This window comes from Chelonoidis abingdonii, chromosome 5 (assembly GCF_003597395.2).
Source record: "Chelonoidis abingdonii isolate Lonesome George chromosome 5, CheloAbing_2.0, whole genome shotgun sequence".
Classification (NCBI taxonomy): domain Eukaryota; kingdom Metazoa; phylum Chordata; order Testudines; family Testudinidae; genus Chelonoidis; species Chelonoidis abingdonii.
This window is the reverse complement of record NC_133773.1, coordinates 77,844,221-77,868,940: the sequence shown is the minus strand read 5'-3', so window position 1 is coordinate 77,868,940 and position 24,720 is coordinate 77,844,221.

The following is a 24,720-nucleotide window of genomic DNA, read 5'->3' as shown; positions in this document are numbered from 1 at the left end:
CGGACTGTGAACACCTGGTGGAAGGAGGAGATGGTCCGGGTGGACCTGGCAGCTGTTACTTCTTGACGCGGGCGTGCTTCACCCCTGGGAACCCTCCCGCCGTGTAAACAGTAACCGTATATGCTTCCTTGATACAAGAAGAGAGAAGGATCATTCCCTAGCCCAGTAAAAGGAGGAGCCCCTGTGACCCCTAAGGCTGGAGTCTGCTGCCACCACTGAACACTAGGAAAAGTAGGACGTGGTGGTTGGAGACTCTCTGTGAGGGGGAATGGAGGCTCCATCTGTCGGCCCTGACATTTTCATCTGGGAGGTATGCTGCTGCTGGGGGACGTATCCGGATTATTACAGAGGCATTGTCGAGCTTATCCGGCCCTTCTGACTACTACCAGCTACTCTCCATGTGGGAACAAATGATACTGCGAGTTGTGGAGCGCTGAGTGGATCAAGAGTGATACAGGGCTCTGGGTGTCAGGTGAGGAGTTTGGAGCGCAGGTGATATTCTCTTTGATTCTTCGCTGTCAAGGTAGGGCTGGGCCAGAGAAGATGCATTATGAGGTGAATGCTTTGGTGCGAAGATGTGTTGCCAGGAGGGCTTGGCTTCCGAGCACAGGATGCTATTTGAGGAGGATGCTAGCAGAGATGGCATTCATTTCCGGGAGGGGAAGCCTTATTTGCACACAGAATGGTAACTAGTGAGAGGGGCTTTAAACTAGGTTTGAGCGGGGAAGGTGAGGCAGCCACAGGTAGTGGGGAATGAGACCTGGAGATGGTCGGAACAAGAGGAATGTGGGCTATAATGGCAGAGAGAAGGAGGGTCAGGGCAAACTGAGGCAAGATCAACAGTATCTTAGTGCTCTATTAAATGCGAGAAGTATGGGTATAGGCAGGAAGAGCTGGAAGTGCTAATAAAAAATACAACTATGACATTGTTGGCATACTGGAACCTTGGTGAAAGAGGGGATAATACACATGACTGGGAATGCTGGTGAGGATGGGTATGTTAATCAGGAAGGATAGACAGGGAAAAGGGAGGAGGTGTTGCTTATATTTAAATGTACACTTGGACTGAGGTGGAGAATGGACATGGAGATGGAAGTGTTTGAGAGTTTGGGTACGCTAAAGGGGTAAAAACAAGGGGTGATGTCATGCTAGGAGTCTACTACAGGCACCTACAGGTGGAGAGGTGGCTTGAGGCTTTTTTTAAACACTAACAAAATGATAAAAGCCCAAGATTTGTGGTGAGATGGGGGACTTTCACTATCCAATATATGTTGTGAAAATAATACCCTGGGGACAGACTATACCAATAAGTTCCTGGCCTGATTGCAGACAAGAACTTTTTATTTCAGAGGTTGAAAAAGCTACTAGGGGGGAAGCTGTTCTAGATTTGATTTAAAATAGGGAGGACTTCGTTGAGAATTTTGAAGTAGAAGGATGATACTGTGAACTGGGACAGCTGCCTCAGCTGTCTCCACATGGACACTGTCCAGGAATTGTTCGTGGATACGGATGTTCCTCAACCTAGCCACCTCCTCCTGTAGCTCTCCCACCTGCTGCCTGAGAGATTCCACCAGTAGGCACCCTTTCACATTGGATGCCCCCACCCCCCCAGCCTGGATATCAGTAAGTGGAAATTGCAAGTTACAGTCTTTGCAAAACCACACCAGAATCTGTAGAAGCATCCATGCTCTGGTGCTCTGTCTGGCTACAGGCACAGGTGGAGGAGACAGAAGCAGTGCTGGTACAGGCGTTGCGGGTCCTCCTAACCATCATAAGCCTCCCTCTGTCAAACTCCCTCTCAAACTCCCCTGTCTGCAGCTCTCTGTCTGCTCTGCTCTGCTTTAAAGAGAAAGGTTTTGGATTAGTTTGGTTTATAGGTTTTCAAGGGACTAACGGGTCACAGATAGGACCAACAAGGGACCCTCGCTCCCTTCCCACTCCCCTTCCAAACTCCCTTGCGGAACTCCCTGTTAGCAGCCCCTGTTCACACAGCTCCCTGGTCGCTTGTGCGCGGCTTTATAAAGCCCTGGCCTGAGTGAATGCCCTGCCCACTGGTTAAGGCTCAGCCAATTACCAGAGGCTTCTAGCTTTCAAACCTTCCTTTGTAGCTCAGCCTTCAACTGCCAGCTACAGCACATGGTCCTTCAAACAACCACACAAACAAACAGACTGACAAACACAAGCTCAGCACACAGCAAGTAACCCCTTCACACAAACACACACACACACACTGCAGACAGTCACTTACCCCACAGATGCTGTATTTGCTCCTCCTTCACCTGGAGAACTCCCTTGCAAAACTCCTGTTAGCAGCCCCTGTTCTTGTTTCATGGCCTCATTTATTAACTCCACGACCCCACAGAGAACCCTAGTCTTGTCCCCTAGAGCTTTTTAACCCAATCATAGTCCTGCCTCTCCCAGGACCCCAGCTGTGGGTTAGGGCCGCCTGGGAGGTGGTGGGGGGCAAGTGGTGCAATTTGTCCAGGGCCCCAAAGGACCTCCCACGAGAGTTTTTCAGGGGCCCTGGAGCAGGGTCCTTCACTTGCTCCGGGGGCCCGGAAAACTCTCGTGGGGTCTGGGCCTCCGGAACTTTTTCCACTTTGTGTCTTCGGCAGTGGGGGGTCCTTCCACTCTGGAACTCACCACCGAAGTGCCCTGAAGACCCGTGGCAGGGGGTCCTTCCACCCTGGAACCCACCGCCAAAGTGCTGGGTCTTCGGTGACAAATCAGCGGCGAAGGGCCCCCACCACTGAAGACCCCACCTGCCTGAATCCTCTGGGTGGCCCTGCTGTGGGTCTGCACGGAATTCTCAGGTTTCATCAGAGAATAAATTACTGTCCCTAGAGCAGTTGTGACACTGGCAGACCAGATGCCAGCACATGACAGGTCCCCCAGGCCTCACTGAACCATGAAAAATGCATAGTTGGAAACCAGTCTGTGTGTTAGTACAGTTAAAATAGATATTAGAGTTAAAAGACTGTGTTTAGGCTTGAATGCTTATAGGATGCTGCATGTAATGCATGCTACTTATAATATCTGTATCCAATGTTATAAGGTAAGGTTTAATTGTTTGCTCTGTAATTATAAACATTTGCTAAGACTAATTCCCCACAGTGGAGGGCCAGGGGAGCATTACCAAGTATAAACTACTAGTTCAACACAACAAGAGAAGGTCTACAGATACCCAACAAGCCTTTGTGAACAAAATACTTTGTTGATTGCTTCCCCCATAGCCCTGAAAAGGGTAATAGCCTAAACCCTTGTCCCATCACAGGTTGAATGCTGAAGAAAGGAAATAAAAATGCCTGCTAAGGAGAAATTATTCCCAGGCTGTTTGAACTCTGAGAGGTAAGGATTTCCAAGCATAAGCAAAGAGTCCCCGGCTGTTTTGTCTGGGTTAGCTCTAAAGGATATACAGTCTGCTTACTATAGAAGTTTCTAATACCTTTTGAAACCTAACTAACTAATTTATGTGCATATGCTTATCTGTTTTAACCTTGTAAATAATTCATTTCTTGTTCCTAGTTAATAAAAATTAGTTGTTACAGGATTGGCTACAAGCATTGTCTTTGGTTTGAGATCTGAGTACAAGTGACCTGGGGTAGGAGACTGGTCCTTTGGGATTGGAAGTAACCTGAATATTGTGATTTTTGGCATAAAGCAACCATCTATCACAAATTCAAGCTTGCCTGAGTGGCAAGATAGACTGGAATACCCCACAAGATTTTCAGTGACTCCCTTGTAAGACTATCATAGTGCTTTAGGAGTTCTCACTTGTTGCTGTGTTGGTGAATTCTAATTACAGAACATACAACCCAGTTTGCGGTTTTTTCCCTGTTTCTTAACAGTCTGCTGTAAGGCTGACATTCATGGTCACGAGCCACTCCAGACAGCGTGACAGTAGCAACTAAGAAATAATTCTAGGTCTTGCTGAAATGTGTCCAGGAAAATGAGAGGAACCTAAGTCATCACTGATTTGTCATAAGATGGAAGAGAAGTCATCATCATACTGATAGCCATATCTATTGTCTATGCTACTATAAAAAGTCCACCTCCAGGACAACAGTGGTGCAACATAACAATTTCAGGTAAGTTCTTGCTGAAGAATTCAAAGTCAGCCATTAATAAAACCAACACCACTTATGGTCAGACTTTGATTATACTAGATTTCTGCAATTTCCAATGCTATTTTAGACCTGATCTCCAGAGGCTATTCCATACAATACAGGCTAAGAAGAATCCAAGAACTAGTCAAAAATTAAAAAAAGGGAAATAGATATAAATCCTATTCCTCTCCTATCTCCAGTGCAAAAAGGTGTCTTATCCCAGAAGGAAGTGATTTGAACAAATCTGCATGTTCTGTGAGATGAAGAACAGAAAGAATATAGGACTCCTATTGGTCTACAGGAATCTCATCAAAGACCACAAAGATTTAGACAAACGAATAGATCTGTTGCTCAGCATGCTGATAGAATCCTGCAAGTTTATCGGTCTTGGAAATTTCAACATCCGTGTTCACAATACCAGAGAAATCAGAGCACCTCATCTTCCATCTCACATGGAAGCCATTGAGTTTTTACAAGGACTAACACTGTGTCAAACCAAACCTGTGGCTCCATGCTGCATCCTAACTTTAGCTTAGGAGTGGACATTAGGAATGTAACATATGCTTCACTCCTCTGATCCAGCCTTTACCTTATTTAAGTGATCATGGCCTTCTCTCTATCCCAAAAAGTAGAAAAGGCTGATTCACATGCAGAGACTTTTGAATCCATCTAGCTTTCAGCATACCCTGAATCAGCAAATTCTCCAGCTACAAGCCTTCCTTGCTGACAAGCTGGCTCAGGACTGTAACACTTATTATCACATACACTGGCACCTTGACCCCAAGCCTTCGGCTTCCCTCACATTAGAAATCATAGAGATCTTCAGAGTCTATGAGCTACTTCAGATAGGCAGAAGAATGGAATGGAGATGGCAAAAAATCCACTCTATTGTCACAGCACATAAAAGACTTCCTCTGGAGCAATGCCTTCATAGTCAAGGAAACAAGATATTCTTCTTTTCTCCTAAAATCACAGCTTTAAAATTACAAGAAATTCTATTTGTCTAGTGATCAGTACCTGTTTCATCCAGACTCATACTAAATCTTGCCAAGACTAAAGTGGGACACTATTTTCTTCTTCCTTTGGAAGCATCTGCCCTATGTTTATCAAAGCATAAGGGAGTCTGCATTGGTGTCACTTACATATCATGAGCTGTGGAAAGGTGTAAACTAAAAATAACATGGGGCTTCTTAACTTACACTTTCTGCCTCTTCCTTGGTATGTAAGTTACATTGATAGACTCCCTTACACATTAATAGAGATGGTCTAAGCAGATCAAGCACAGTCTAAATATAAAGGGGGCAGTGTACTGGGCTCTACATTAGTGGAGCTGGTTGTAACACCTTATATATCAGACCATAGATCCAATGCAGTAGAGAACAAAGTCGAAGAACTCTGGATATGTATTGACAATACAAAAAAGAGAAGAAGAAGAAGAAGAAGAAGAACCAAGAAGATAATCCAACCTACCTTTGCATTCAGGATCACACTATACAAGAAAAAAACATTAAGCTCTTTATGGAAGAAATTCAATAGGACTGTTGATGATAAAGTGCCTCCAAATCACAACAAGCCACTAAAAACCTTCGAAACACAGACTTTCTTAACATAAGTGCAGATAAGAGGACAAGGAGCAGTGAGATGTTGAAGAAAGTCGATAAAGCTAATGGTGACAATGATTTTTTATGAGAAGAGGTCTACAGAACTAGGTTTCTTAGGCTTTACTACACTCGTAAGACATTGGGGAAGGGATATACTGGTAGGCTCCCTTAAGGCCAATCTGCAGTTTTGAGATGCCCAGCACTGCTAGTATTAATATTTAGAATGCACAAGTAGCATGTTGCTTCAGCTCAGTTAATAACGGTATTAAACCTGTACCTGTGTATATACTTGTGCTTACCTTCTATTATACATCAAATACAGGAACTGAAGTCAAATGACAGAATGACAATTTCCCTTTATTGCAAATAAAACTCCAGAATTGCAACTGCCCAGAAATAACTAGAAAGTGGATTAAATGACAGATACATGGCATAATCTCTGCCTGGAATAAGTCATTATATATGTTTAACTGAATGTCAAGTGTTGTCAAATGCCAACAGCTGTATATCCAAAGTAAAATGGCAGAGAACAGCAACAAAGAAATATAGTATCCTTAATCAGGCTAAATGCTATTGCAAGTGCATGTCACATGCACTTGGATTTCATATTTTCAAAACCTATTAGAACAACAGATTTCCGAGATACCATTCTGAAATAAAACTACTATGGGTTACCATTATGGTGATACACCAAGTACCTCAGGTCACTAAGCAATGCATCCACAAGTATCTCCATTAATTTGCAAAGTGTTGAATCAAGAAATGTAGCAATGAATATTGAAACCAAAAAGGAATGGGGAAAGAGACTGCCACAAAATCCTGGGACTGAATCGGGTCTTCAGTTGTAATCATGAAAGAGTGTTTTAACTTAGCAGATATCCACTTACATTTGGACTGAAAATTATACAGTGATTGACACAGAGTGCACCATTTGCACAGTGAGAGTCAGACTGCACCCAGCACTGCAAGGGAGCACAACTTACAAATTCCCCTGTATCACTGTAAGCTTCCTTAATAATATGCAATTGCACATGAAAATTGGACACAATTTCCTCCGACACACCTTTGACATATTAAGGAACTAGTATATAATATTTGGCTTTCTTTAAAATGTCCATTTGTATACCATGTAGTCTTATTACCCCGGGACTCTTAGATACCCTGGGATGCCAAGTAAAGAGTTCACATAGCCTTATTGCTAGCATCAAAAGTTTCTTTTGAAGTATTGGGATGCTATAATACTGAAAAGGTTAAAAAAAAAACTTAGAACATTTCATTAAATGTGTCCTGACAGAGGCAAAGAGCTGGGGTTGGGAGAAAGCAAAGTTAAACAACCTACTTTTGTCTTGACCTCAAGTCAATGGTAAGACTGACATTCTGTATCTCTGCTGGCAAAGTGTATTTCATAGCTGCATGAAAAAAGCTATGGACACTGTGATTTATAATCATAGCTCTGAACAAATGGAAGCCCAACATTTTTACACTTGAGTAAAATTGGGCCTGGACAATAGGGAACCAAAAACTCATTTGGATACATGCGGTGTTTTAAAACACAATCACCAGGATCTTAAAAATCAATCCAGTACCTAAATGGCAGACAGGGCTGAGATCTCAGAACAAAGACATATCATGCCCAGCTACTGTGCATGTTTAAAATCTCAGTGGTTGAATTATTGTACAAGTTATGTTTTGTGAAAGGAGGGCAAGCAGGAAATTATAGCAATCCAGCTTGAGTGTCACAAAAGCATGAATTAACATTTCAGTATCTCTATGTAACAACACTCTCAAACTTGCTATATTTTTAAGCTGATAATAGGAATTGTGGTGTCCCCAGAAGGCACGTGATCCCCAAAGAAAAGCCCTCAATTAAAGTTCACCTCTACATTTTGCACAGATGAAGACCAAGCAGTATTTATGTGAGGTACAGGGAAGGAACAAATCTTCAGGCACAGTGTTAACACCATTATTAAGCACAGTGGTCTCTTCTCTATGTTTTAGGCAATTCTGAGGCATCCATAGCTAGACCGCACAAAAAAAAGAGACCAGAAGCTCCTGTTGAGTTTATAGTGAAATAATCCAAACATCATCTCTAGTAGTTGTGCTAACTTCTCAATTCTACTGCCCTTATCTTTCCCTGGATCTTATCTGTTCTGTCCATAGTGCTCAGCGACAAGCAATTTAATCTGTTAAAACCTTTCCAAAAAGATGGCCTTATCACCTATACATTTCTACTACAGGAATGAGTGACAGCTAAATTATATAAGAAAGGCTAGACAGTGATCTGGATGGGTAATGTCTGTAGGCCAAATCCTGAAGTCATTATTCCAGTCTTCCAGGCAAAATCTCAGCATCTGACTGAGACACTTATGGCCGGATTTTAGATGAACCTGCCTCCCAGTTTGCTGAACTCTTTTGAAAATCTGACTCATTATTGCCCTTAGGAGGTGGGGTTTACCACTTCCTAATTTGGGGCTAAATTGTGCCATTAAGACAGAGGCCGGCAGTCATCTCAGAGAGCTCCACAGTGTACTAGGTAGGAAACCCATCTGCAACCCATATAGTTTGCTCATCAGTGTGGAAGGAAGGCATGGCACTGTGTCCTTCCACCTTTGAGGTGACTTGAATTTCAAGAGTTTCTAGAAAACAGTAATCTCGTGGCTCAGAGAGGGCCTGACATTATTGGGGCTCCTCATTGCTAGAGTACCACAAACCCATAAGGTACCAGAGTGTGTCACGTGTACCACAACCTGAAGGCAAGCACTGTTGGTGCTTCCACAGCTAGCCCCTGGTAGATCCCCATAACAACTCAGACACATGGCTAAGGAAAAGGTTATTTTATTAGGACTTGCAGGAAGGGAAAAGTTTATGGGCTGCAGGTATAATAGGCCAGGAGAGACTGTCTCCACTGCTGCCGAACGCTTGATTGTGGGTTTGGCGGAGGAAGTTTTTGCTTTATTATGCCCCATGCTGGTTCTGGAGTGGCTGAGGAGGCAGTATGGGTTATTCAGCTTCCCAGGATCTCAGTAATTCCCTGGACTCCAGAGAGATTACTGATGAATCCAGGAAGCTGAGTAGCATATACCGCCTCCTCAGCCGCCCTGCAACCCGCACAGAACATGTCAAAAGCTCAGGTTCGTCTTCAGGAAAAGATGCTGTGGCTTTTCCCAGGTGGCTTGGGATCTGGGCAAGGGAGGCATGGCTGCAGCTAGCTCAGGACTCATCCAGGCAAGTGGCAGGGCTTGGGACTTCTCTGGACAGGTGGGGAGGGCTTGTGGCTCCTCTAGAAAGGTGGGGAAGGGGACTCAGGGCTTTGACCAGTCTGGGGCTCTTCCAGCCACAGGGGAGGTGCTCAGGGCTCCTCTGGGCAGGGAGAGGGCTTGTTGCTCTGGCTATGAAGGAGCAGGGGATCTCAGGGCTCTGGCTATGGGGGGAAGGTCACTGGCAGAAGGGGCAAAGCCGGGGGCTAGTCTCCCTAAAGGGGGGCTCCACCCGCCACCCATGGAAAAGTTGCAAATACCCTAAGTTCAGAGGCCTAAACAGTTGCATATTTTATTCGCTACTGTTTATCTGTCGAATAAGGCATGTTTGGACTTCCTATGTTATTTTTCAGCCATGATATTGCACTAGTACCTAGAAGCCAACAAGGTCAGGGCCCCATTGTACTCAACATTGTACATAGGCACCACATGCTAGTCTTACCCAGAAGCAACAGACAAGGCACAGTTAGCTAAAAGTACTTTCATGTCCAGTCTAGCTTCCCTGAGAGAGGCTATGACAAGCAGCAGCCTCTCCAAGAGATCCTGATCCCTTCCCAGTAAAGCTTCTTTTACCAAGTGCAAGCTGGAGGTCTGCCCTCCTTTCCAGTCAGCCCCGCACTGAGCTGGGCTTTTCCCCTTAACATGTCCCTCCAAGCCTCACATCTATTGTAGGTGTAGTAGGATGGTGCTGATTGACCCCAGAGTGGCTTACTGACCCTTTCCTGGCCAGCATGGAGTTTATATACGCTATCACAAGGGTCAATACAAATATTTAGAACTATAGTCACCATGAGTCACCACACCTCAGATCATAGCTAAAAATGACCAGATGTCACTTCTCATTTCTCTTAATCTTTATACATTTTTGCTTTTGGTAATCATATACTGTATTTTTTTTCAGTTTAATATATCCATATAACCTTAATGCGGGCATGTTGCATATTTAGGAACACTTACAAGGTTAAAAAAAAAAACCTTAAAACACTATGAATTATTGCACCTTTGTAAAATATATTAAAAACTGCTAATTTCAGCAGCTTTTATCATCTTGTATCTTTCACACAAGAACAAGGTCTCAATCCTGCAAACACATATATACATGCTAAAAGAAATCTCACTGACTTCAGTAGAACTACTCATAAACAACACTGTCAACTCCAAGCATTCCAAATTCATAAATCAGCCAGCCCAAAAAATCATTAGATTAGTTTAAAAATCACAAAGCTTTAAAAATAATAGATTTGGGGTTGTTTTTACTTGCTGTTTGGCTTTTGAACCTTTAGGTTATACTCAAGTCACATTTTCAACCTTTTTCTCTACAACCACGAGAGCTAGAAAGTTACATTTTCTTGAAGTGAAAGCAGAGATTATTTCATGATCACATGACTCCATGAGCCAGAGCTTTAGGAACACCACCAAGTATCCTGATACTCATGATAAAATCATGATAGCTGTCAACACTGTGAAAAATCTAAGCATATGAAGGGCTGGGGCCATAGTTGTTTCATTTGATATATCTGGACTCATGTTTCTTAGAACACATCACAGTCATGTAAAGCAAAGATGTCAATAGATAGTAGACCTCATATATGGCACATGTAGGCATTAGATAAAAATAGGGGATTGCAGGCATCCTAAAGGATATGCAACTCTCAACTCATCTGTATTTTAATTTTCAAAATATTGATATACTAGTAAAGTAGTTACAGCACATCACAAATCTATTTTTTGGATATTATTATGAAAGGGTCGCACACTTGGTGGTTCTGGAGGCAGACCGCTTGGCACCCACTAGGGGCACCTTGCATTCTTCCATTCATCACAGACACACACACACACACACACACCTCTGCCACCCTCCTTTGCCCCTCTATTTCAGTGACTCTCCACAAGTCCATGCACCCCTTGTCTTGTGCCAGGGGCTCTGTAGGTCTTCCATGTCCCCTTCCCCACACATGGTAAGGTGTCCCATTTGTCCCCTCCCCCATGTTCAGGTCTCTATACGCTCACCCCGCCCCTTCCCCATTTCTTCACCCCTCCAGAGCCAAATTCTCCCTTCCCCATCTCTCCTTTCCCTACTTCCAGGTCCCTGCTGCCACATGTCTAGTAGTACGATTTTATGTTTGTATTTTGTATAACTTAGAATGACGGATAAAGAATAATATTATAACATGTATTAAATGTTGAAATGTATAATTTGACCATATCCTGCCAGTCATCCTTTTTGAAGACCAGAAAGAAATGGCCTAAGGGGCCATTGGTAGAGATGAATCAGCCAGAATCTGAGTCTGGGCTGATTTCAAGGCAGTAACAGACCTTTTAGGGTCACCACTTTGTTGTAGGTTTAGCATTTTAAAATAAGCAAAAGAATGCCATGTTTGTTTTTCTTTTGCATTGCAATTTGATGTTCCTGTTCAAATGTTCTGTGTAAATCAATTATGCTCTGTGTGAATGAGGAATGTGTGTGTTAAGAGGTAAGTGGGAAGACCATCACTGAACTAGATGTTCTAGGGAGGAACTGAAGACAGACACAAGGGCGCCAGGAGGTTGCAACACACCCCTATTGAAATGTCAGAGGAGAGCAGATTGACAGCTCTAAAGATGAGACAGGCACCTATCTGTGGGGGACAAGATAGCTGTGATCAAAACCAGCATGGGGTAACTCCCTGGGAAACTTAATGAAAGAACAAGATAAAGAATAAAAAGGACAATTTAAGAAAACAAGAACTCGAACAATTAATTACAGCATGATGGTGCAAAACTCATTGGTCCCAATGAAGGAAAATCACTATATAAACAGGGTGCCTTGCCACAAAACTTTGAATTCGTCCTGCCAAGACTTCCCTGGAGCATCGTGTCATGACTGACAGATCCTGGCTCCTACCTACCCGTGATCAACCTAGCTGGCGACTAGATTGATCCAGACTCTGGTCTGGTAACTATAACATCGACTAGCAGGACTCTGTATGTGTGTGTGTGTGTGTGATTGAATGCATATGCTAATTGTTGTATCTTCAATAAATGCAGCATATTGCCTTTTCCCCTGAAAAAGATCCTATGTGCTTCTTATAAGCATAACACATGCTGCTCCCATCCATTTCCCACCCTCTGGGTCCATGCTTCTGTCATCACCACCACTCCTCACCCCCCATTCCTTTGGGGGTCCCTGCTTTGCCCCCCATGCAATCCTCCCCCAGATCACTGTATTACCACCATTGCTAAATCCTCTCTCTCTCTCTCTTTCTCTCTCTCTCTCTCTCACACACACACACCTCATGCTTTCCTTCTTCGGGTCTTCATTCCCCTCCCCATAAGGCCCTCTTATTTCTGTTAGATTCCAGGCTATAGACATTGCCCCCATGCAACAAGTTTAACAGCTTACTCTGAAATGTGTAGGCAGCAGCAGAAGGTGGTAGAGAGATTCCTCTGCCTACAATACCAGGCAGTAGATCAGGCTTTTCCAGCATTCCAATTTGCACCAAAATCAATAGGGCTCTTCCTGCTATGCCTAGAATATGTCTTGAAATTTTGAAATTGCTTGGCTAGATTGTTCCAAAGTTATTGTATTACAGACAAACAGAAACATATCATCAAGTTGAGTGTTAGATCTCAGCATGCTCAATGAATATTTAATGCTTAGACTTTTTGCTAAATTTAAACCAAGGTGCCAGTTAGTATCAATTTAGGATTGTAGATTTTGTGTTGCAGAGACAATCCCATTAGGAATTAGACTAATCAACCCTACCAAAATTATACATTCCTAAATTTTGCTGTTATAGAAGTTCTGTCATAGAAAGTCTGCTGACTTTCATGATGATCTCTCCTTCTCCCATCTCTTTGAGCCAAATGCTGACTCCCTTGCATTCATTACTCCCTTACTTTCCAACATGAGAGCTCTGCATCCATCCTGATCAGTCTAGAGAAGAGTAAAGCATGGATCCAATACACAGATGGTCTCTCCAGAACTGCCCACCCTTAACCCAAGAGGGTATGTCTACACTGCAGCTCAGAGTGAGCTACCCAGCATGGGTGGCCAGACTTATGCTAGTGGGTCCAAGGTAGTAAATGAAAACCAGAAGAGAACCAGAAATCAGCAGAAATTGTTCACCATCTGCTAAGCAAGAAAAGCTTTGAGCTAACTTCTTGTTCTTCCTGAACAAAAGGTTCTTCACTTTTAATTACAAATATAAAATCAACAGTTAACACTACAGAACTCCAGTTATTACTTTGTGGCTTCAATTTATACAAGATTAATTCATTTGTATATCTACAAACCATGCAAAGAAGCACTATACCACAAAGGAAATTTCTTTAACATCAGAGTGCAAACCCTTTACTCATATTGGAGAGCAAGTGGTCTCACTGTGTTAATGGGGTTACACATATAAGTCACAATCTGGCCCTTAGTGATCAAGGTATAAATAAATAAATAAATAAATAATAGCAATAATAATAATAATGAATGATAAATTAATATATAATTATCAATCTACCAAGAAGATTCAGACTATGAAATGTTAGCAACATAATCACCCAGATTAATAGTTCATGCTTCTACTCAGTTTTCCAAATGAGCTAGTTTTGATTATGTAACTGAAATTTGATGTGATACTGAGCATAAAAGACTACCAAGAATAGTTACATGACATCCTACCTTTAAAGTTTTGACCATATGTACAAATTATTTTGTAATTATTTTATTGGGCAACCCACAGAAACTCTCAGCTAATTTACACCAAAGCTAGGGCCAGGAGAATTTTGCACAAAATACTGGCATGATTTGAGATGTTATCATAATAACTGACATATTGCAAGAAAGATGGCATTTTGTAACAATTGTCCTCTCTTCTGTGTCAGTAGCTCAACACCTCTGAAGAGATTTGGATAGGATAATATGTCATATTAACAGGGACTCAAATAAGAATGTCAAAACACTGCTTTGTATATGTTGTAAGAGAATTTTACAGTGATTTTTTTAACTTTTAGTATATAATAGTAAAACCTAAAGTGAATGAAAGCACATAACACTCAGGAAATTTTGCTGAGTTATAATATACATTTTAAGGATTATCTGTAGGTAGTTCCAAGCCAACACAAACCAAACAACGAACAGTAGAAACTTGAACATATACTACAAACTGAGTCTTCCCATAATTAATGTATCTGATATATTAGGGTCACTAAGGAATCCATCTGACAATTACAGCAGAGGCACAATACACCAAAGTAATAGAGGAATAATGGAGGCAATTTGACAGAATGTTCTCAGTCCAAGTTGACACAAGGTCAGGCAGAATAAAACACCAATATCATATGAAGCACCATAGCTGCACTGGCTTCTAAACATAAATGTTGTATATTGTCTGAGAGTAATAGAATGAACAATTTAACACACAGCAAATTAACCAATGAAATTTATATAGTGAAATTTAAGAAAGCAGAAGGCTGCTCACAAAGAGATGAACAGGCATTTAGCCTCATGTGAGATCACTCTAAAAGAGCAGGAATATTGCATCTATCTGATCCAGAACATTTAACTTGTATACAAAGCAAATTAGAAAAAGAACAGTTTGGCCATATAAAATGTGATATTTATCTTTTCACTCTATAAAAATGTGATATTCATTAAAGAAGGGTTTAATATTCAAATGATCAAATTATATAAGGAATAGTTATAGTTGAGGTTTCCTCTATCCATTACAGAGCAATCATTTGTCAGTTTATAAACCTTAAGATGAGAGTGGAAATTTACCCTATATACTTTATTTTCTTCATGGGAAAAAATTAAGCTTTCCTTTTTGAGGTCAGCATTTAAATACAACATGAGTCCCTGTTGTAGTGTTTGACCAAGTGGGTATCAAAAAATATGATAATGGATTAATCAGCATTTCTTCATTACAATGTAGTATCTTGATGTGACTGCCTGTCCCAAACCCAAATAACATGGGTAAGGTTGAGCACAAGTCTAGCCCCTATCCTTGTAAAAAAAACCCCTCACTGGTTATAGAAATGGAACCAGGCTAGCAACCCAGTAAAAAAGACAGAGAACTGAAAGAGACTGGTTTCCTCTTTATCCACCAACACTGGTGCAGAAAGTATGTAAAATATATTTATTTAAATGTGACAATTACAGACTTCTCTGTGCACTGAGTCTAACCAGAACTTCCCCACTACAAATTATATGGTTTTGTGCCACCTACTGACCAAACTTGGAAGATAAAATTAGAGGCTGTGCAGCTATATTTTAAGAATGAGACATACATGCAAAAAGTTTCCAAGTTCCAAGGTTATACTACATCTATCTATATATCTACATATGCCAGTAATATTTATATTGACCCAATTCTGCAACTATTACAGGAGTGATATTCACACAAGCAAGTAGTCCCACTAAAGTGGTAAGGGTTGAAAACTAATGTTAATTACTGTGCACCAGACACTGAAGTCCTTATTTAAATCCCAACTGTTGCATTTAGCCATTGGGGGTGGGGCAGAGCTCCATCATCTCAGGAGGACCTTTAGATTGGACTGTGCTTCCCTGAGGCACAATTCCTTCACAAGTGACCTGGTATCTAGGGGTAGTTTGTGAGAGCACCATCCCCGAAGATGTTGCTGCCTGCTCCCCTAGATGGCCCTGACCTCTGTCTTTTCCTGCCCTTGGCACAAAGGCCACTCACAGTTGCAATACCAGCACTCAGGTAAGTACAGGGGGCTGCTCAGAAGGAGTCTCCTTGAGCATACCTCTCCTTCCCCCCTCGCTCCTTCCCATTCCTCACATAGTCACATGAAAACCAGCCACAATCTAGCCCTCAGTTTGTACTCAGATACAACTCACTGCAGTTGTATGATATACTTTCAGTTCCATTGTTGCTCAGGTTGTAATTAGAGCTGTGCATTATACTGTGAGGGAAAAGTTCCCTGTGATGATGTGGAGTCTGTCACTGTTGATGGAAACATACTGTATATGCAGTAGGAAATGGTTAAGAGGTGTCACATAACTTATTTTCTTGTTCTTTAGAGTTTAGAATTGGGGAACACTACACTTAACCCACCTTACTCTCTTTTAAATCAAGTTTTAGTTTATGGAATCAATGCATATTTTAAATCTCAAGAACAGTAGTGGACAGCAGGGCCAAAGGCAGGTCTCTCGGTTGGGCATATTGTTACTATGTCATCTGTTGATCAGTTATCATTCTGAATGGTGTAATTCCATGGTTGAGTAGATTCTTATTGGTCTGAAAATTGTCAGAGAAGCACTACAATTGAATGTATATGGTGTATTGCACCAGCTGCTCCTTATGTTCCACAAATTCAAATAATGACAAACTCTACTTAAGAATCTACACACATCTTCTAATGTGAAACGTGAAGGAAGTTCCACGTCCCGTCTCGTTTTCAAGTGAATTTGATTACTTCTCTTAGTTGCCTTTTTTTTAGCTTCTAAAGATTATGTTTATTGCATAGATTAAGCTGTAACCTCCTATTTCCCCTACTGGAACCTATTTTAGAGAGTTATACACTGAAACATATGCTATTTCATTTGCCAGTTCTTATGTACTGTAGATGAGTTCATAATTTGATCTTTTAATAGCCTAGCACAGACTCTGTACTGTTACTCCAAAAATAAACAAAAATATGTAAAGTTAATAAATTCAAGTTCATTGACATAAGCAGAAGTATTACTTATAATCAGTCCCTGTATATTTCTAAGGTTATAACTCTATCACAGAAGATACTTTTGCTGGAATAACTTTTTTGCTACAGAAAAAATTGGATAAAAAATGGACATACCAAACTTTAAAAACAATTCTTGAAAATTTAAAATATAATGACTTTTCTAGCACAATCAAAATAATTTTCATTTTTACATTGTTTACAAAACTTCCTAGTTTACTGAAACACTCCTAAGTTATTTTCCAGATAGTATAATTTTCCCTACCATGATTTGGATTTTGCATTTTATTTGCCTTCTGTTATGCATGCCATACACTCATTCTCTAACTCACTTCAGTAGAATTTCTGTCTTTAGAGTCAAAGTAAAACCTAGCATCTGTTGTTACCAAATGTCTTCTAAAAACAATGATACAAATTAAACATGAAGATCTCACTCCTGAATCATTCTCATGGAACATATAGCTGAGATTTCCATGTATATTGTGTAACTTAGGCAAGATCTCTGTTTTTTAAATGTACAGTAACATATTTTACAATTTTTCTTTTTGGAAAGAATTGCCATCATAATTTCCCTTAATTACATGACAAAATATATACACCCCTAAAATAATGCTAGGAATCACATAATATGTGGGCTAATCCAAAAAGAAAACTTTTGCCATTTTTTCCTCATTGTCTATAATATGGGAGAGAAAAACCCTGCACATCTATTCATATATTATTTTATATGTAGAATAATAAATGTCCCTTTAATTATTATTATTTTTGTATTGTGGTAGCACCGAAAATCTCCAATTAGAATTGGTTGAAAAATCAGAGGGTGGACGGAGGGGAGGGAAAGGAAGGGAATTGCAAATATTTTTGCAAAGGATTATTCCCTTTTTGTTGTAAACATCAAAATTCAGAAAATTTCATACAACTTCAGCCCCAGTCATGGAATAGGTTCCATGGTATTAAGTGCTGTACATACATGAAGAAAAAGGCAGTCCCAAGGTGCTTACAATTGTGGCTATTTGTTAATAGCCTGTTCCTGCAGAAACATTCATCCTCCAGCTTCTACAGAAATAGGGGAATCACTCCTGGAGCTTGTGGTGTAGATGTAGCCTAAGGCAGCTTTTACCCTGGCAGAATGGTCTATCATAGAGCTGGGTGAAGAATGAATTCACTAGAAAATCCAAAAAATTGGTTAAAAAAAATCATGTTGAATAAAAATTGAACTTTTTCAGAAGTTTTGATTAATTGAAAATTTTTAAAATAATCATTTTAGGGAAAAAGAAACATTTTGTTTGACCCAAAAGGAGACATTTTGTTTCCACTTTGAGTATTTTTAAACATTTAAAAAATAAATTAAACACAATTTTGACATGAAAAGCAGTTCAAAAATATTGAAACAAAATTTTGCAGGGGTTAAATTGTTTTAGGCCAGGGTGGGGGGGGGGCGTTACTGGAACAATTTGTTGAAATCCTGATGAATTCATGAAACATTTTGATGTTGCTGAATCTGCCTTTTTCACTGAAATATAATTTAATATGAAACCTATTTCTCAGCTTTAGTCTAGTGTAACTGAGAATCTAGCCCAAGCTGTTCTTGATACAAGGCCTTTCAGGGAACCTCTGCATTGGCTCGGGTCAGCTGACTGGAGTTAGTGGGGCTGAAAACTGCAGCGTAGACATTTGGGATCAGGCTGGATGGACCCTGGGCTCTGAGACCCTGTGAGCCTGAATCTATTGACCAGAGTCTAAGACTCTGTGCCATGGGCTTTTTATTGCAGTGTAGATGTACCATTAGTCTGAAATTCACACCCCCTATTGACCGGAGAAAGCCCTAATTTGTTGACCTTCTAGGAAAAGTACACGTCTACCTTGATATAACACGACCCAATATAACACGAATTCGGATATAACGCGGTAAAGCAGTGCTCCAGGGGGGCGGAACTGCACATGCCGATGTATCAAAGCAAGTTCAATATAACGCAGTTTCACCTATAACGTGGTAAGAATTTTTGGCTCCAGAGGACAGCGTTATATCGATGTAGAGCTGTATAAACCATATTCATTTGTACTGGCTTTGGGTTTTGGTAACTGTAGGAGGAACAGATGTGAAGTTTTAGAGGGAGTTCGTTTGAGTTGACATTTACCTCCAGGTTGTTTTTGTGATGGTGTGTTCTAACATTTGTTCCCATGATGGGTGACCTTTAGAAATCTCAGAATAAATAAAAATGAGTAATTGTTTCTCACAAGTTTATAAAGCGTGGTATGTTCAATTAACTTAAAATAATCACCTGCTGGTTCTCCTTTCCAAGGGATATGTTGATGTGGTGTTAAAATACTGAGCCAGCTACAAACTGATTATAGGGATTTGTCATTTGAGTATCTCTAGAATGTTTGAGCCTTAGTATCAGGTTTTACTCTCCCTAAATTTAAAATGTGTTTTAAACAGGATTAAATTCATACATGTAACTCTTAACTTGAGCAGAGTCACACAAGTGATGCATTGCTGCCAATGTGTGCAATGACTAGAGAAGGTAGATTCATGATGTTCTATCAATGAACATCTTTCAGTGAAAGCATTAATCCAAGCAGCATTGCACAATGTATTCTTGTTAAAATGCATCTCAATGAAACACCCCAATGGGATAATTTCTGTGGAATAATATGCACCCCTCAATTTCTAGTGTCACTGCTGGATATGAATTTAAATCTCCAGCTGGAATTCAATCAACGAGAACCAGGCACCAGATGCGTATCTCCACTATCACCCAACATATGTGCCCCAAGCTGCACAGCTGCTCTTCCATATTTGAATGACAAATATTTAAATGATAAAAATATGTAACATAGAAAATGTGATTGGACATTCAGGGTGGTGAAGACTGAATTATATAGTCCTTCTCAATAACAAATATGTAGTATAAGCTACTGATTCTAAATACTTTGTGTTTATTGGCTTTGGCTGGAAAATGCAGGTTAACATATGGACCATATCCAGTGTCAGTTACATTGTACATCTTCCTGTTTCTAATGGTTGCTTTGGGTAATCATCACGGTAGGTTCTCCTTTATATAAGAATAAGAACAACACAGTTTCTATTTTGAAGCTGGATCATGTTAAAAATGAATCATAATGAATAGATTTTTCTACCAGACTAGCAGGAAATTAAGAGTCATTTGGAAGGAGGCATATATAGTAACTTCAGCAGTTCCGGTGTGATATTATTCATTTTTAAATCAAGTCTCAGAATATTCCTGCTGTTATGCTGAACAAAACAAATTGTTTAATAGATTCCTGGCTTTTCTGTAATATGATCTCAAAAAAAACATATAAAAGGTAATTTCTACATGGCAAAATCTGTTTGTATTTTCCTTCAGACACAAATAAAACATTTGCCATATTTCTAATAGCAGATGGTTAATTGTGTTGTGTGCAGCACTACAACTAGTAAAATAGTAAATAGCAGCGCATTTTCTATTCACAATTTTTTATGAAGCTACTGAAACCTGATAAATAAACTCTCAGCAATTGTGTGCAAATTCTCTAAGCATATCCAGGAAAACCTCTTTTTAATTGGCAAACACATGAAAACTAGAGAACAAAGGTCTGATTCTCCAGTCCATTGCACCAGTTTTACACCAGTGTAAATCACCTTAATTAGTAAAGTTAAGATGATGTAAAGCTGGGGTAACAGAATGAAGACTCAAACTATGTGGAGGAAACAAGGGTCAATGTAAAACATATAGACAATAATTAGGGTAATAAGTATATAATAAAAATACACTTAGATTATAAAACAAAAAAATAAACAGGAAATATCAAGAATGAGAGGCAACCCTTTTAAATAAAAAATAAGTGAAAAAGCTATCACAGTGTGCTTTTAATAAGCATACCGATGCTACATTTCAAAAGGAATTGACAAAGTTACTGCATTCAGGTTCAGGATTTCTTTCTAAACAAAGAGAAAATAGGTTATTGGAAAAATAAGAGAAAAAAATAGGCATTTTGTATGCCAAACGGGTATCTTTGGCAAAGTGACGTTTTTGTTAATTTTATAGAATTCTTTTTTGAAAATGTGTACAAATATTGATATATGGAAGACTGAAACTAAAAATGATTTCCAGACAACTAGGATTCCGAAAGTGATCAGAAGCTGTGCCTAATCCTGCTAATTCTTACCGATGGGAGTACTGTAACAGATTTCTATGAATAATCTAAATGAAGCCAATGGACCAACCACAGGAGTAAGGGCTTGCTGTCCATTATTGTTCATTTGCAATCTGAATTCATGTGTCTGAAGCAACTGAAGCAACATAACTCCCACTGTTGTTGCACTCTAAAATCAAAGTCAGAGGTGAGGAAAAGATTCTGCCTGAGACTTACGATGATTTTAATTCAACAAATTATTTCATAGGATAAATATCAAAGATAATCAGCAAATGTGTAAAGTAATTACATTTATAGTCTGAATGCTGCCAAAGCTTCAGAAGAAATTAGATGTATTAAAAGACACATAAATACTGAGCAGAATTCTGCTTTGTTACACCCAGGCAATTCCCATTGATTTCAGTGAAGCTGCACAGATGTGACTGAGCAGAATGTAGCTTAATGTGTTCAAAGACTCAGACTAAATCCTCACAAAGCAAGGAATTCAGATCTGCAGCTGCTATTTAATCCTTACTTTATCTCATTTAGTCCAGGCATTGTAAACTTTTTTTAATCATTTTACCTGTGGGCAATATGTGTGTTCAAGAGTGTAAATTAAAGATGTAGTGGCAGCCTTAAAGTAGGAATGCCATGTTCTGTGTTTGTCATCTCAGTTTAAAATATATCTTGCCACACACAGTCTAGATGGAATCAGAAACTCTGGTTTGGAAGAAGCAGCACAGAATGCCTAATTGCCATTCTGCAGCCAAAGAAAAGGATGCATTTTTTCCCCATTCAGAATCAGGGTAACCTCCACAGCTGAATAGCTCTGGAGTTCTACATAGCTTCCACAGGGAAATAATTAGAATGGAAAATTACTACTGAATTAGATATTTTGATCTGACCCCTATACACTGTTGATAGTGCAAAGAATGGTGCCCGCTGCCAGATATCCCCAGCCGGTGTGTAGTGTGTAGACCACATAGCTGATTTCTTTGCTACACATTTTCAGAAAAGAATTCTATAAAATTAACAAAAATGTCACTTTGCTATGATTTCCTATACCATTCTATTTTGTGAGCATGAGCAGGTACATCTATAGCACTACTGCATTCCAGCTGTACTGAGCTTCCATAATGGGCTTTGAAGGCTATAGCCAATGAGAGTTCAATTAGAGTACACCCTAGCTGCTCTAAATTATATTGGGGTTGACATAGAACCAGCTCCAGAATCAGAGAGCTGCAATTGGCTCTTTTGCAGCCCGCCAACCCATGGCTAAAATCTGGGCCTAAATCTCTTGGCAGCTACAAAAGCATTTTCCAAATAAGCTAAAACTCACTAGTTAATAGACAACTCTAAAAATATATTTCAAGAAATGAATCCTGAGAAAATAGCACTGCTTGCCTTTTTCTCAATCAAATAGCCTACACAGAATAGTTTTTTGGGGGGCTAAGAGGAACATTTTTTAATTAAAGAAGCACTTGTTCAAAAGTAGCATTTTTTTCCAAAATACAAAAAGGCACCAGCTTGCAATAAGAACAAAGAGTTGTTAAGGCCCCTATCCGGCAAAGAGAACCATGTGGGCAGAACCCATTGATTTCAACGGATTTCTGCTCAGGGGTCCACCCACACATTTACATTTCCAAGATCAGGGCCTAAATGTTGTATATTGCATTTGGATACCAGGTCCACAAAAACGTCAATGGAGCATATCATCCGATGTATGTTTGTTTTCAGTGTTGAATGCATTCCTAATTCAGTGAAGTCCACATTTAAAATTATTGATACCAAATCGTAACAAAGTTATACAAAATGGATGCAGATCTCATAAACTGCCACATTTATCCAATAATATAATTATAGTAGCCATATTTCTGGTTACCTCAATATGAACATTGAAATAGAAAGTAAACTCAACTGCCAAAGCCAAAGTAACTTTCAGGGTTGGGGGTAGAAAACAGTAAGTTGCAGGAGATGTCCAACAACTTTATTACTGCAATGGATCACATTAATGAAGACATAAAGTTACAAACAGTTGTAATAAAAAAGGCAGTGCTAACAATGTAAAGTGGTCCCTTACATGTTCAGTATGACAACTTTATTACTGCAGTGGACCAGTATTGCAATTACAAATGGGATATATATTACACATACTGTAGCTTCTTTTGAGACAAAGGAGCACAACAGGCCAACTTATTACTGTAAGAACATATGAGACACAATAATTACTTTGAACAGCTACAAAAACAAGAAAGCGAGCCATCATAATCTGGGATTCTGGTACAACTTTTTATTTTTTTAATAATGAAACAGAATATTTACAACAGTAACAGGAAGGAAGGAAAACATGATTTCCTCCAATAGATTTTATTACGGAGTAATGGAGGACATCTACTTTCACAAAACTACTCTAAATCAAGATAATCTAATAAGGTAATAAAAAATCTATTCAATTAGTAGCAAGATTGATTTAATTTAAAAATGGCTTATGAATTACAAATCTTCAGTGTTAGCAAAAATGTACAGCAATACAAATTTCAACAACAAATGCTAATCAAATAATAATTACCCCTTTTGGTTCACTCAAGGAAAATATTCTCTCGTTTGATGTTTTTTGTCTGTGTATAGGTGTGTTCATTTCAGAAAGTCATAAAGCCTAATCAAGGTTAAAAATGTCAACAAGTTACAAACTACAAACACAGAAATCAATTTTATTTCATGGTATCAAAATCTGAAATATTAGACAAGCAAAGCGTGGCTAGACATCAGGGGCGGCTCTAGGGATTTTGCCGCCCCAAGCACGGCAGGCAGGCTGCCTCCAGCGGTTTGCCTGTGGATGGTCCGCTGGTCCTCCAAAGCTGCAGGACCAGCAGATCCTCCGCAGGCAAGCAGTCGGAGGAAGCCTGCCTGCCACCCTCGTAGCGTCGGCAGAGCGCCCCCCAACGGCTTGCCGCCCCAAGCACGCACTTGGCTTGTTGGGGCCTGGAGCTGCCCCTGCTAGACATGCAGTTTTTGAACAGATGGTCGCAAATAAGACTGCACAGTTGTAACTTGTGGCAGAATCTGGCCACTGTAGGAAGAGATGCTCTTAGTAGGAGAGGTGAGTTTCTCCGTTTTTATTATTTACTCAGTATCAATCAACCAAGGAGCTGACTGGTGAACATCTTATAGTGAACTGTGGATTTTTGCAAAGAAAGTCTTTCTCTAGAATATTGTCTCTTCTTATGATTTACTAACAGGATTCAATCTCTGGAATCATCACTTTGTTCACTAGATGAGGCATCTCCTACCTCTACCAGCATTCTAATTTAGCTATGGCCCTCTAGAGTGCAATTAACACTCAAGATAGTAGCAGACTGCAGTGAGGTTCCATTAATCCAGAAAGGAAATCAGAATCAGAATACAGTCAATGTCTGTGGAGGTACAAACAACTTTTTCAAAGGCAACAATATTTTTTTTTAAAACAGTTTACAACAAAGGCAGAATTAAAATCAAGTGTTCAAATAACTTACAGTAGATGGATGTAGCATCAATAGTTGGCCTTGAGTGATGCTCACCAAATGCTGCCTTCAGTTTTACTGATGTAAATCCAGAGTAACTCTACTGACTTTACTATTAGTTTTACACTGGTATTAGTTAGGCCAGAATTTGACCCTATGTGTTTGTACGGTGCCTAGCAAAAAGGAGCTCTGCAATACAAGTCATAAATAGTAACATTCTTCCATATGAGATAGATTAATAATTTGACTCCATGCATCTGAAGGAGTGGATTTGTTGCCCATGAAAGCTTATGCTCAAATAAATCTTAGTCTTAAGGTACCACCGGACTCCTCATTGTTTTTGTGGATACAGACTAACACAGCTATTCCTCTGATACTTAATCATTTGTGTTACTAAATTTTGACTACCACTTACAAAGAACTGTCATAGAAACAAAACCAACCA